The sequence below is a fragment of the Heterocephalus glaber genome, unplaced genomic scaffold, assembly GCF_053883595.1.
Source record: "Heterocephalus glaber isolate CG9 unplaced genomic scaffold, H.glaber_assembly_v1.0 deba00001002, whole genome shotgun sequence".
Lineage (NCBI taxonomy): Eukaryota > Metazoa > Chordata > Mammalia > Rodentia > Bathyergidae > Heterocephalus > Heterocephalus glaber.
In genome coordinates this window covers 655,514-667,961 of record NW_028258178.1, presented here as the reverse complement: position 1 = coordinate 667,961, position 12,448 = coordinate 655,514, and the positions used below count along the sequence as shown (strand labels likewise).

The 12,448-nt window shown below is 47.7% G+C and overlaps 2 long non-coding RNA genes across 2 annotated transcripts; both read right to left on the bottom strand.

The window, feature by feature from the left end:
* Positions 1-1,168: 1,168 nt before the first annotated feature.
* LOC110347389 (uncharacterized) lies at positions 1,169-2,356 on the bottom strand. Its single transcript, XR_002391998.2, has 3 exons — positions 2,148-2,356; positions 1,880-1,956; positions 1,169-1,406 (listed from the first exon to the last, which is right to left on the bottom strand). It is a non-coding gene; the product is annotated as an uncharacterized LOC110347389 (long non-coding RNA).
* A 3,333-nt stretch (positions 2,357-5,689) lies between these two features.
* On the bottom strand, positions 5,690-10,085 carry LOC147828593 (uncharacterized). The gene is made up of 2 exons (XR_015450533.1): positions 9,780-10,085; positions 5,690-6,158 (listed from the first exon to the last, which is right to left on the bottom strand). It is a non-coding gene; the product is annotated as an uncharacterized LOC147828593 (long non-coding RNA).
* Between the last annotated feature and the right edge of the window lie 2,363 nt (positions 10,086-12,448).

The following is a 12,448-nucleotide window of genomic DNA, read 5'->3' as shown; positions in this document are numbered from 1 at the left end:
AGGGAGCCTCAGATCCTGCCAGGGGAACTCTCCGTTCTCGGTTTTCATCCACTCCTCACAGATGGCTCCTAAGCCAGCCCGGGAGAAATAGGATCCAGGGAGGGGTCGAGAGTCCCTGGAGGGTGGGCCTAGCCCCAGTGCTGCAGCTGGGAGCCGGCTGTGACCTGAGCGGGAGCCACAGTCCTGGCCAATGCCCTGTGCAGGGATGAGCTCTGTGTGATGGTGATGTGACCAGCACTGTTGCTCTGTATCCCCTGCCTACTTCTGTCTGTGTGGGGGAGCAGAATCCCCCTGCCTAAGGAACAAGCACAGTGTGGCCTGGCAGACTCAGGGTGGGTGGGGTGCAGGTTTGGGAATTAAGGGGCCCACTGGCCCTGGGCTGGGCTTTGTTTCCACCTGAGGTCTCTCCCGAGGGTTTCAAACCCAAATTCTTCAGGGGTCCAGACAAGTGATGTGGGAGGGTCACCAAAGCAGGATAAAAGAAGGCATAAAGTGACATTCTACCTTGGGGGACCAGGAAGGGAACTCTCCCATGCTTAATAGTAGTAAAGGATCTTTTATAACCACTCAGTGTGGCACTTCCGGCCTGTGAGCTACCACTTTTAACCCTCCAGGTCCAGCTTCAGTTGCATGTACAGGATGGGATCTCTGCCCGGACCTGATCCCTGCCCGTCCCGAGCTCCCAGTGGGGCCACTGAGAGCCTGTGTGCCCCATGTGCTCACTGAATGGGTTGTTGATGGCCATTACATGAGTCATCTATGGCGAGTGCTTAGAATGTCACCTGGCACACAGCAAGCACACAGTCACTGTCACAACCCTGGGCCTCCAGAATATCCTGAGCCCTGTGGCCAGGCAGATGGCAAGGGCAGATGGCTGAGTCTTGCTCTTTACCCATTCCTCCTCAAAGGGTGCAAGAAGAGGCCAGACTCCGTCCCCTTCCATGGAAAAAGGAGAAGCACTGAGCATGGGGTCCTTGTGGAGAGTGATTTCAGGGCTCCACAAAGTGGGGGTGGGGGTGGGGGGGTGGTTGCACAACTCTACTGAAAAATCTTTGAATTATACACTTCAAATGAGTGAGCTGTGTGGTATGTGAACCACAACTCCAGAAACTTGGAAAAACAAAACCAAGTTAAAAAAATACTGTACAAATAGGGTCAGGAAGTTATGCACCACCTGACAAGGAAGCCAACCCAAACACTAACCTTTCATTCATTTATTCAATAAATGTTTTTCATAATACATGCTTTTGAGTGTTGGGAAAATAAACTTTAACCCAGCATTATGGGGAGGGAGCTAGGGAGGTCCCCTGGAGATGTCTGGGCTGAGAGCTGAAGGATGTCAGGAAATGAGCTGGATAAAGTGGAGGAGGCAGTGTTCCAGGTGAGGGAACAGCATCTGCAAAGGCCTAGAGGTAAGAAAGGCAAATATAGGCCGGGGATTTAGTTCAGTGGTTCTGGCGCCTGCCATGCAAGGGCAAGGTCCTGAGTTTGATCCCTGGTACCAAAAAAAAAAAAAGAAAAGAAAAAAGAAAAAGAAAGGCAAATATCTTTAAGATGTTTTCCTTGTGGTGAGCCAGCCCTGTGTTAGACAATGCTGGGGACATTTTAGGTGCCTAAGAAATCCCTGCCCTCATGGAGCTCCATGGGGGAATGCAGGCACACTGCCACATGTGACACCTGTACTGTGAAGAGGGGGGCACAGGCAGAGGGAAGATTAAGGTGCTGGGAGGAGGGACTTGGGCCTGTCTGAGAGCACAGAAGCCTTCCCAGAGAAAGAGAGAGCTTCAGACTGTTTGGAGAGACTGTGGAAAGCTCTGGACATTCATAGAAAAAAACACAAAAACTCAAAAAGCATTGCAGGTAGTTTCCAAATACTCACATTCTCACCCTGCTGCATGCCTGTAATTCCAGCACTCTGGTAGGCTGAAGCAGGAGGATCACAAGTTGAAGACCAGCCTGGACAATTTAGCAAGATCCCATTAAAAAAAAAAAAAAAGTGAGGGGGGTGTTTTGGAGATGTAGCTCCGTGCAGAAGGCCCTGGGTTCAATCCCCAATACCACTCCACACCCCACCCCCCGCCATCTCAATCCCTCCGTGGGCATCCCATCCCCTACCCACAATCACTTTGCCGTATAAATGTCCTTACCAATGTGAACGACAGCTGGAAAACTCTGAGGTGGAATTTCAGAATACTGGGGTTGGGGACTGGAGTGGGAGCCACACATATCCTTCTCACCTCCCGCTGGGCCTAAAGATGAGGCCAAAGACCTAATTTTCCTTTTGCCTATGTCCCGCGTATTAATCCCCAGCCCTGGCCCTGGGGCTTTTAGCACTGGGTGGGATGGAAGCATTCTCCTCTGGCATGTCCACAGGGAGCTGGTCCAGCCGGTCACTGCGCTCGCAGGACAAGCGCCACAGCGCCCTCTGATGGTCACCACGCGCTGACGCATCCCAAGCCGGCCGCGTCCTCTAGTGACCGATGTTCAAACATCCATCAGTCACAGGATGGGGTCCTTGTCATCTTCGTGGTCACTGTCATCAACATCTTCAATGGCTAATATATAAGTAGCGCTTCCTATGCGCCAATATCTATTCTGCCTTATACATATTACTTCATTTAACCTTCACTGCCCTGTAATGGTGTTATTACCATCCCCATTTTCCTCATTTAAAGCACAGAAAGAAATTTATGCAGTCACACAACTCTACTAAGAGTACTAAGTAGAGCCTGAATAGAACTTTATAGACAGTCTGATTCTGGACTCATTTTCTGAACCATCCAGAAATAGTCGTGAATGCCAAGCTGGGTGGCCTATGCCTGTACCACCAGCTGCTCTGGAGGTTGAGGCAGATACACTTGAGCCCCAGGATGCAACAATGGCCATGGGCTGGGGATGCAACTCAGTGGTGCCACACTTGCCTGGCAAGTGTAAGGTCCTGAGTTCGATCCCCAGTACGGGCAGGGGGTGGCCTGGGCAACACAGTGAGATTGCATCTGTAAATAAAATAATAAAATAAAAGCCAGGTGTGATACTCCCAGCACTCTGAGATCACAAATTTGAGCCTAGCCGGGGCAATCTAGTGACTTAGCAAAATCCTGTCACTAAAAAAAAAAAAAAATTTTTTTTAAAGACAGAGGATGGAGCTCAATATGAAGGCACTGGGTTCAATCCCTAGTAACATACCACACACACACACACACACACACACACACAAATCCTGTAGAACTGAGGCCAAAGATGCAAGAATCTGGGTCTCTAGATGTCCACATTGCCAGCCTGGCTGACTTACCCCTGGAGTATTATGTGAGAGAGAAATTAACTGCTTTATGCAAGTCACCATTTTTCCAAGTCTCGGATACCCTAAACAAGAGCTCCAGAATCACCTGGAGGGCTCAGGCAGCCAGGTTGGGACTGAGAATTTGTAGTTCAAGTAAGTTTCTGGGGCTTCTGCTGATTGGAGGATGACAGACAGGCTTTTTGCTTTTTTCCTGTTGGTTTGTTTGGTGGCACTAGGGGTAGAACCCAGGCCTCAGGCAGGCTAGGTAACTGCCATCCCCAGCCCCCTGAGGACCCCTCTGCCCATGGCTCCCAGCCTTCGTTTCCACTTCCCCTGTGGAAGAACCACTTTCTCTGTCCTCGTGGTTCACAGGCACTGAGCCTGCTGGCTGACTCCTGACCTGGCCAGCTTGGCATCCCTGCCCTGCTCTGTGCAGCTGGGTTGGGGATGGGCTCAAGCTGGAAGCCAGGCTAAGGAGAGTCAGCCTGGGGCCGGGCTATGCAGTGCAGCCTGTGGCCTTACTGTGCTGGAAGGGCACAGGCTGGAAACCCCAGGCTTCCTCCAGGGAAAAGCTGTCCAGAAAACAAAGCAGCATGGGGAAGCACGGCTGCGAGAGATCAGAGGACCTGAAATTCCTCAGAGGTACCTCAGAGTCCAGTCACCCCTAGAACTTTGGACATTTTTATTATTTTAAGACAGGGTCTTGCTGTGTAGTCTAGGCTGGTCTTGAAGTCACTGTGTGGCCCAGGCTGGCCTCTAACTCATGGCAATCCTCCTGTCTCAGCTTCCCAAGTGCTAGGACTACAGATGTGCAGCACCACAGCCAGCCAAGAGACTTTCAGAAAATAAAAAATTTTAAAAATCTTTTAAAAGGTCTGAGCACTTACCTAGCATGTACAAGGAAGGCCCTGGATTAAATTCTTAGTACTGGGAAATACACACTAAAATGTTTAGGGTTATAGGACCATGGTGTACATAGCTTCAAATGTTCAGGAAAAAAATCAGAGAAAAAATATACACACATAAAAGAGAAGGGGACAGCAAATGATAAAGTAAATGAAGTAAAAAAAAGTTTTAACAACTGGACAGGGTCTCCCTATGTAGTTCAGGCTGTCCTTGAACTCACTGCATGCCCAGGCTTGCCTTAAACACTTGGCAGTCCTCCGACCTCAGCCTCCTGAGTGCTGGGATTGATTACTGGTGTGTGCCACCACACCTGGCAGCTTTTTTTTTTGTACTGGGGATCGAACTCGGGACCTTGCACTTTTGGAGCAGGTGGTGGAACCACTGAGCTAAATCCCTGGTCTGGCTTGATATTATTTTTATCTTATTTATTTATCTATTATTGATTTTTTTCCCAGTACCAGGAATATCTGTAATTTCTTCTTCTTCTTTTTTTTTTGTACTGAGGATTGAACTCAGAACCCTGCACTTGTGAGGCAGGCACTTGTGAGGTGCGATGACACTGAGCTAAATCCCCAGCCCCTAATTATTGTGTTTTTGAGACAGAGTCTCCCTATGTAGTCCAGGTTGGTCTTTAACTCACTATGGAGCCCAGGCTGGCTTGAACTCACAGAGATCCTCCTGCCTCAGCCTCCCAAGTGCTGTGATAACAAGGGTGTGCCAGAATGCAGGGCTTGAAGGTTTTTTTGGTACTGGGGATCAAACTTGGTACATTGTGCTTGCAATTGACATTATTTTTTAAAGAAAAAATAAAAAAATTTTTTTAAATGAGAGGCCTTGAGCCAGGTGTGGTGGCACATACCTATAATCCCAGTTCTCTGAGAACCTGAGGCAAGAGGATTGCAAGTTCTAGCCTAGCAAGGGAAACTTTGTGGCTTCTAGGCCTGTCTCAAAATAAAAAATGAAAGTGCAAGGTCCCGAGTTCAATCCCTGGTACCAAAAAATAAAAAATGAAAAGGGCTTGCCACCTGCCTCGAAAACGCAAGGTCCTGAGTTCGATCCCCAGTTCAAAAAAAAGAAAAGAAAAGAAAAGAAAAGGGCTAAGGGATGTAGCTCAATGTAATTTTTTTTTTTTCTAGAAAGCCCTTCTATAATTACTCCATTTTCCATTGCTATAACAAAAATTGAAGCTGGGAGTATATGGTAGAGCACTGGCCTAGCCTGAATCAGGCCCTGGGTTTCATTCCCAGCACCATAATAAAACAAAACAAAAATAAAAATACCTGCAAGTGTGGTGGTGCACGCCCGTGATCCCAGCACCCTGGGAGGCTGAAGCAGAAGGACCACAAGTTCAAGTCCAGCCAGGGCAATTTAGTGAGACTCGTCTCAAAATAAAAAATAAAAAAGGGCTGGGAATGTAGCTCAGTGCGAAGATCCAGGATTCAATAATCCCCAGTAAATACTGCAAAAATAAATAAAAAAATTAATATACCACCCTGAAGCTGGTTAATGTATAGAGAACAGAGGTTTATTTAGGTCACAGAGCATGGCACAGACACCAACTTGATAGGGGAGGAAAGCAAGGGTGGGCGTTTGCCGGAGAGGGCAGGCAGAGAGCCAGAGAAAAGGGAGGGCCTGCCTCGCTTTCTTGAACAATCCTCCCGTGAGAACTCGCTCCGTCTTTTCCAAGGGTGACGTCACCTCCCGCTAGGCCCCGCCCCCCAAAGTCACAGCTCCTCTCACGTTGACACGTGGGAGTGGGGGGGTGGAGGGGTGGGCAGTGGACCAAACTTCCAACACGCGAACCTCTGGGGGGCTCAAACCGCATCCAAACCGTGGCAGGTCTAATGTCCTGTAGAGCAACACCAATACAAGTAGAACTGGGGAGATCAAAGAGAAAGCTCTCTTGGTACCTGAGTCCTAGGCCAGAGGTGCAACTCTGGGGTCCCAATATTTTAGGCTCCACCACACGCCCCTAAAACAAGCAAAAAAATAATGGTGCAAATCAGGAAAGGAACTTTAATCAGTACAACTCTATCAAAAAGACGAGGACCTGTGTCCTCAGCCCTGTCTTCAGGGACACCGAGAATAGCATAGCGTTGTATTTAAATAGGGAAGGGCCAGAAGCAGGGCAAGGGGTTTGGGGAGGAGGAAGCACATGCATTCAGTCTTGGTCAAACAGAGGTCCTGATGGTCACTATCTCAGGATGGCCAGGGGCCTAGTTGGCAATTAAGAAATCTGCTGTAGGGCCGGAGATTTAGCTCAGTGGTTCCACCACCTGCGTCGCAAGCACAAGGACCTGAGCTTGATCCCCAGTACCCCCCCAAAAAAGAAAAAAAGAAATCTGCTGTAAGCTAGGCATGGTGGTGCACACCTGTGATCCCAGCACTTGGGAGGCTGAGGCAGGAGGATCACCATGAGCTCAAGGCCAGCCTGGGCTACATAGTGAGTTCAAGCTCAGCCTGAATTGCATGATGAAATCCTGCCTCAATAATTAAATAAATACATATACTGTAAACCAGGCATGGTCCAGGTACACTGTAGTCCAGCACTTTGGGAGGCCAACACAGGAGAATTGCAAGTTTGAGCCCAGCCTGGGCAGCTTAGCAACTTAGTGAGACCTTGTTTCAAAATAAAAACTGGCTGGGCACATAGCTCAGTGTGAAGGGCCCAGGTTAAATCCCCAGGAGTGGGGTGGGTGGGTGGTTGCTGGAGCTTGGAGGCTGAGGGGCAGTTGCCTCCTGGCACAAGATACCTATTCATGAGACCTGTTTTTACTGGACTCCAAGGTGACTGCAGGAGAGAGTGACTCAGAGCAGAAGAGATGGATGCAAAATGGAGGCAGAGATGCCAAGTTTTTATCCTGCTGAGTTACCCAGTGGGCACTTGCAGCCCCAAGTGACGCACCAGTGCTTTTAGTGAAGCCAGCCACGAAGTCCCTGTCATTCTCTGGGGTCCAGGTAGCGTTGACAGATGCTGAAGCCACTGATCTGACTTTGGGCCTGACTTTCAAAGTGTGCATGTAAAATTTCAGACTGTTACTAAACTAATGGAAATGGTGCATAGGTTCCAAGGCAGTAGAGGGAAAAGAAGGGTTAGGAAAACATATGACAAAAGCAAATGAGAAACACAGCCAATTAGAAGCTTAAATGAGAGAGGAAACAAACGGAGAAAAAAATTGGGGATGATAAATCACAAAGGAAAATGGTAGGAGTAAATAAAATACATCACTGATCACGCACACGGAAAACCAGTTCAAGTTTAAAGGTTTCTCAGCACCTCTACTGCTTCCACCCTCGCCCCCTCCTCCCCAGCTCATTTGCTGCAGCCAGCTCTGGTCAGGGCCCTCCCCTGCTGGAACCTTCCCATGGCTCCAACTCGAGCGGAGATAAAGCCAAAGTCTCCATGAGCCTCTGCGCCATCTGCTTCTTGTTCCCTCTCTGACCTCATCTCCTGCACACATAGCCCCCACCATGCCACATGGATCTGAAATGCCAGACAATTCCCCACCGCAGGGCCTTTGCACTGACTGTCCTGTCTGCCAGAGAGAAGTTTCTCCTTCGCTGGCTCCCTCACCACTGATTGGATAAACTGGGCACAGCTCTTGACGGGTTCCCATGCCTGCGAGAACAACCATAACTACCATAAGCAGGATGATTTTTTTTCAGTGTTGAGTGAAAAAAGCCAGACACTAAAGAGAACATATTTTCCGATTCCATGTCTATAGAATTTAAAACAGACACAAGCAATCTATGCTGTCAGAAGGTCAGAATGATGGTGATGGGGAGGGAGAGGACACGAGTGAAAGGAGCCAGGAGGGCGGGCTGGCAGCTGGGGGCTGGGGACACAGGTGTTTTGGGTTGGTGAGACTTTATCCAGAGGAGGCTTGCATTTGTACCTTTCCACACCAGCACCCAGGTCAATAAACAGTTGCAGGCAAGGCCCCGTGGTACACACCTGTAATCCCAGCACTTGGGAGGCTGAGGCAGGAGGACCACTGTGAATGTGAGGCTATCCTGGGCTACACAGTGAGTTCAAGGCCAGCCTTAACTACAGAGCAAGACCCTGTCTTAAAACAAAACAAAATAAACAAGCAAACAATAAACAGTTGTAAAAGCAAGGAGCAGCCCCTCGGACCTGGGTGGGACAGGGTTGGGGACTGGCTTCCAGGAGGGCCGGGAAGGTCACGGGCCTGAGACACCCCCTCCCGCACTGCCTTCTTATCAGGGCCCTGTCCAGGGGCGCTTTCCTCTCCTCTCCCCTCCCCTCCCTCCCCTCCTCTGTCTCCTCAGCTTCCTCCCAATTGCTTTCTCCTCAAGAAGAAAAAAATCCTCACAATTATTTATGTAAAGTTTTATTTTATCAGACTGTAACCAAAGGATCCAAGTTCAAACTTTGACTTTTTCAACAAAAAAGTTAGTTGAATAGGGCCGGGGATTTAGCTCAGTGGTTCTGACGCCTGCCGAGCAAGGTCCCGAGTTCGATCCCCAGTACCAAAAAAAAAAAGTTAGTTGAATAAATACTAATGCTTTTGGGGGGTACTAAAATCTTAATTTTAAAATTATTTTTTACTAGCATGAATTTGTACAGATGAGGGTCAAGAAAAGAAAATACAATTTGGCATTTCTTTTCTGGCCATTAATATTCTTCATTTCATTTTCTGGTAATTACTGTAAAAAATTTTTTTTGAGACAGAATCTCACTTTATAGTTCAAGCTGGCCTTGAACTTACTATGCAGCCCAGGCTGGCCTCAAACTGCAGGTGATGCTCCTGCCTCAGCCTCCACAGTGCTAGGATTACAGGCTTCAGCCACCACGCCAGGCTTCTGTAAATAATTATTTTTCCTGTACTGAGGACTGAGTCCAGAGCCTTCTCACGGGGCTACATTCCCAGCTTTTTTTTTTTTTTTTTTTTTTGGATACCGGGGATCGAACTCGGATCCTTCTGCTTGCAAGGCAGGCGGCGGAACCACTGAGCTAAATCCCCGGCCTCTCCCAGCTTTTTTAATTTTTATTTTTTATTTTGAGACACGGCTGTGTTGTTAAGTGGCCCAGGCTGTGCTCAAACCCAACAAGTCTCCTGCTTCAGCTTCCTAGGGTGCTGAGATTATGGGCCTGGGCCACCACACCAGATTATTTTACGTATAAGGAAGGGAGGGACTTGGCAGTCTCGGGGGTTCTCCTTCGGGATAAGGAAGGTGCGGTCAGGTTTAGAAAGCTCCAGGGTGACTGAGTAGGAATGGGGACAAAGGGACACCAGAGGGGCAGGAGGAGCCCAGGGAGGAGACCCAGGCAGGGCAGGGGACCAGGCAGCAGAGAGGGGCAGGGCTGTGGGTAGGGCAGGGGATGTGGGACAGGCCTGGGAACTGCGGCTGGGGAGGGGCAAGTGTGAGTGGTGTAAGGTAGGAAACAAGGGACTTCCGGTCAGGTGGGCTGTGGGCGGAGCAAGGGCGGAGACAGGGTTGGCTGCGTGGGCCTGGAGCCTGGACCACCACAGGTCTGTAAATATAGGAAACTCAGGTCTGATCAGCGGCTGCCGAAACTGAGAGCTTCGTGAGTGCCTTTCCTAAATCTCAGGGTCCTCACAGCACTCACCTTGCAGATGGAGAAACTGAGGCTCAGGGAACAGGAAGGCCCCAGCCAGAGAGCCCACATGGAGCCCATGTCTGCCCTGGCCCAACCTTGGGTTCTTGCTGCTGGGCTTCAAATCTTGAATCTCCTCAGGCCTGAAACAACCGCCCCTGATGGCTTCTCCCACTGGAAAAATAAATGCAGATATAAAAATCAAGTACAGTGGACTTCAAATCCCAAGGGAATCTTTGAGGCAATAGGAGCAGCTGAATCCAGACTGTGTTTTGATGACAGGACTGCATTTGTTGGAAGTCCCGGCACCACATGCGCACGCACTCACCCGTGCAAATAATAATAATAATAATAATAATAATAATAATATATAATGAATCCACTTCGGTTTGAAGAAAGCAATTGTAGCAGTTTGTTGCTGAGACAGTTGGGGAAATGTGAATATGACTGGCTCTTAGATACTAACAAACTTCAGTCAATTTGTTAGATATAGCAATGGCCTTGTGGTTACCTAAGGAAAAATTTATTTAGATAATTATTGAAATATTTTTAAATGAAATAAAATTGATCGTGTGTGTGTGTGTTTGTGTGTGTGACTGGGGATTGAACCCAGGACCTTCTTACTGAGCTGTATCACCAGGCCTTATTTAATTATTTAGAGACAGGGTCTGGCTAAGTCGCTAAGTTGCCCAGGCTGGGCTGGAACTCATCATCCTCCTGCCTCAGTCTCCCAGAGTGCTGGAATTATGTGTAAATTTATCCTCTTTTTGTGTCCTTTTGAAAATTTCCAAATAGATGGCCTTGGGCTGGAACTCAGTGATGGAGTCCTTCCCCAGCACACTTGAGACCCTCGATTCAGTCCTCGCCACAGCAAACATTGGGTGTTCATTAAGCACAGTTTGGAAGCTATAGAAAACTTTTTAAAAAGATAAAGGCTCTCTCCCACCATGGACCACTAATGTTGTTAACATCTTAGTGTATTTCCATGCCTTTCCTATTCTATGTGGGCTTTTTACATGTGCGTGTGTGTGTGTGTGTGTGTGTATGTTTGTTTTACATAACTGTGAGTGAATTGTTTATGCAATCCCGTTTTTCCCTCTTCTTAAAATGTAAGCTGCTCCCCTGTTAAAATGTCTCTGTGTAAACACAATCTCTCATGTTTGCACTCTGTTTACTCAACAGGGCAGCGTTGCCAGACATTGAAGCTGTTCCCAATTTCCTTCCATTATAAATAATGCGCCCATGCACATCCTTGTGTGTCCCAGAGGCGGGATTCCTGGGCCAAAGGGTGCGGATGCTTTGGCAGCACTTGATCAAAATCTCAGCAGAGTTGCTGCCTGACCCTTAGCTAAAGTGACCTCATATGGTTAAAGTGAGATTACACTGCTATTTGTTATTGCTATGTTTGATTCATGACTCAGGTTTGAGAGAGGATGTCTTATTTTTTTTCCTTTTGGATGTTCTCGGTTGCATGAAACTGAAAACCATTCACACTAGCTCATGCCCAAAGAGATTGTATCTGTCAGCAAGTACAGCTGATGCAGTAATTCCTCCTCATTTGATGGGGACAAGTTTTAACACAACCCCCCTTGGATCCTTGAAACTGCATAGTGACAAAACCTATATACAACCTCTATACTGAGACAGCTGATCTGAGAACTAGGATGGTTACTAAGTGACCGATGGACAGACAGTATATACTACATGGATACTTTGGATAAAGAGATAATTCACATCCAGGTTTGATAGACCATGAAGATTATGTCAGATTTCATCATGACTCAGAATGCCATGTAATTTAAAACTTATGAACTATCTTCTAATGTAATTTTTTGGGCAGTGCTGGTGATTAAACCCAGGGCCTTTGCACTGAGCTGTATCTCTAGCCCTTTTAATTTTTTTATTTTGAGACAGGGCCTTGCTACATTATTAAGTTGTCCAGATTGGGCTTGAACTTTCCATTCTCCTACCTCACCCTCAGAGTGCTGAGATTGCAGGTGTGTGTCACCGTGTCCAGTTTATAGTTTTTTATTTAATACTTTTTAAACAATGGTCAACCACAGGTAATTGGAGCCAAGGAATGTGAAAGGGGGGAATCCTGTTTTCAGCTTGGACCAGCTCTCTTGGCTATGTTGATTGTCAAAATACTAAATTATTCCTGTATCGACTGGTAAATCATGCTGCCTGAAGTCCTCCAAATGTCCTCCATCATGGCCATTCCAGCTGCCCTGGTCCCTGTTCCAGGACTTCTCAAACTTCTCCACAATGCAGCAAGTGAAGAGTAAATAAATGTTGGGTGTAGTGTTGAACCATTCTGATAGTTGAGTGGCCAAAGTACTGGTTGTTAAATATTTTGATGATTTGTCTAGTAACAGAAAAGCTGACTCAAATGGCTCAATCTGACAGGCAGTTTGTAACTGGAAAATCCACACTTGGGCTGGCTTCAACCAAGGTTGACACAATAACTCAGCAATGTCACCCAAAACCCCATTTGTTTTCATTACTTTACTTCATCTTTTCCAGTAGGAGCTCCCAAAATGGCTGCCACCAGCCTCCTGCCACAGGGAGCCTCCTCCATCCCACAGGCAAAGGAGGACACCTTTGGCTCAGATTTCCCACTAAAGTAATGAGGCTCACCCTGATTGGACCAGCTGAGATCACATGGCCATGCTAGACCAAAT